Source organism: Silurus aristotelis, assembly GCF_946808225.1.
Source record: "Silurus aristotelis genome assembly, chromosome: 25".
Classification (NCBI taxonomy): Eukaryota; Metazoa; Chordata; class Actinopteri; order Siluriformes; family Siluridae; genus Silurus; species Silurus aristotelis.
Window position 1 is genome coordinate 3,581,259 of NC_139598.1, and position 2,599 is coordinate 3,583,857.

A 2,599-nucleotide genomic window follows, 5' to 3' on the forward strand; every position below is an offset into this window, starting at 1 on the left:
AAATCCGTCATGAACCAGCCAGGACCATAAGATGGAAGGAAAGGGGGAAAAAAACTCTCTGAGAAATCTTGAGGAGGAACCCCATAATCATCTTCTAGGGAGATTATAAATCCTTACTGTATGATGTACTGTATAAATGTAGAAGGCATCCAGCACTACTGCTTTGTGTTCAGGGTCTTGATTACACGCTTACAGGAATCAAGGTCAAACTGTTCATCGAAGCAAGGGTGAATTTTTGGCATGCAACTATTTTTTTTTTATATTTAGAGTATCATCCATTAAAGTTGATCAGTCACACCATGAAGTTATGGGAGAAAGTAGTGGAAGCCAGGTTGAGAGAAGAGGTGACCATCTGTGAGCAACAGTATGGGTTTATGCCAAGGAAGAGCACCACAGATGCATTATTTGCTTTGAGAATGTTGATTGAGAAGTATAGAGAGTGTCAGAAGGAGTTGCATTGTGTGTTTGTGAATTTAGAGAAAGGTACGACAGGGTGCCGAAAGAGGAGTTTTAGAGAAGTATGTAAGGGGGGGTGCAGGACATGTATGAGGACAGTGTGACAGCAGTGAAGTGTGCAGTAGGAATGACAGAATTGTTCAAGGTGGAGGTTGGACTGCATCAAGGATCAGCTCTGAGCCCTTTCCTGTTTGCAGTGGTGATGGACAGGTTGACGAACGAAGTCAGACAGGAGTCTCCGTTGACTATTACTATTATGTTTGCGGATGATATTGTGATTTGTGGTGAGAGTAGGGGGCAGGTTGAGAAGAGCCTGAAGAGGTGGAGGTACGTGCTGGAGAGAAGGGGAATGAAAGTCAGTAGGAGTAAGAAAGAGTACATGTGTGTGAATGAGAGGGAGAGCAGTGGAGGGGTGCGGTTGCAGGGAGAAGAGGTGGTGAAGGTGGAGGAGTTCAGGTACCTGGGGTCAACAATGCAAAGTAATGGAGAGTATGATGTTAGAGAAGTAAAGAAAAGAGTGCAGGCAGGGTGAAGTGGGTGGAGAAGAGTGATAGCAGGAGTGATTTGTGATAGAAGAGTATCTGCAAGAATGGGAAGACATGCAGGTAGTTGGTTTGAAAGAGGCAGATGTAGAGGACAGAGTAGTATGGAGACGGATGATCCGCTGTGGGACCCCTAATGGGAGCAGCCGAATGAAGAAGATGATTTAGAGTATCATCCATGTAGAACCATCCACAGTCAACGTTATGGTAAATTATTAAAACCATGACATTTGAATGTTTAAGGCGGAAGGTTTTCTAATATTATTCATAAATCTATCATCTTTTAAATAAATAATGGATCATTAACCCTCTGTGTTCCAGGTGCGCTGTATCATTGCTGACCCCAGCTTCCTATAATCTCTCAGATATGTGAAGAAAGAATTTCACTGTGCTCTAAAGCACATTTGACAGGTATAAAGCACCTTTCTACTGCAGCACTACAGCAGCTATTCCAGTCTAGCCTCTGTTTTTGTCTTAAATCCATGATTGTTCAAGACACTACTGCATCCTGACCACAAAGTGAACATATTGAGCCTATTGACCTCTCTGTGCTATCAGTTAAGCGAGTAGATTAACGCTTTATAAACACACCTCTTCCACCCCTCCAGCACTATCGGGTGTGATTTGATCTCTGGAGTCAGATAGAAATAGGGGGGATAAAGACAGACACAGTGGGAAATAAAAAAAAAAAGCATTGTTTGTTCTCATATCACCGGTCACACCTGGTGCTTCACTGTCAAGTCTGCAGTCATGTATGTACCACTCATACACAGCACGATTTTTATTCCCCCACCACATACGCCAAGCCATTCATTCATTCATTCATTCATTCATTCATTCATTCATTCATTCACTTGCTTATTTATTTCGATCGCATGGCGATGACTTCACATTAAGATTTGTTTTGTACGGATTTGATAATTTTTAGTTTTTTTTAAAGAAGTCGCCCCAATTTCAAAACGTTAGAACAGCAATGGAACAACATTGGAATGTCTTCAGGAAAGAAGCATAATAAACTCTTTCACTTCAACACGGTGAAAAAATACAGAGGCTGGAGATCATCTGTTTATATAATATGAACAAATGCAATAAAATAAGAACAAATCCTTGTTTTGTTGGACATTTTACAGCAGTGAATAAACGGATCACCAAGCTCTGTGGACACCTGATTGTTAGATTCGTATGTCCTTCTTCCACATTTATCCCCCATTTGCTGTTATAACAACCTCCACTCTTCTGGTAAGATGTTCCACTAGATTTTGTGTGTGAGGTTCATTCAGATACAAGGGTGTTAATAAAGTCATCTACTGATGTAGGTGAGGAGGGGTGCAGTCAGTGTTCATATTCATCCCAAAGGTCTTCAATAGGGTTAAAATCAGAGTTTTGTAAAAGGAGATTTTCTACTCCAACCCATTTAAAGCATATCTTTATAAAACTGAGTTTGTTTCCAGGGGCATTGCCATGCAGGAACAGATTTGGGTCTTCTAGTTCAAGTGAAGGGAATTGTTTAAGGTACTGCAGTTGTGTGCATTGAACTTTGTGGTTTGGAGAAGAGCCACATATGGCTGGAGTGTCCCAATACTTTTGTTTTATTTTGTGTG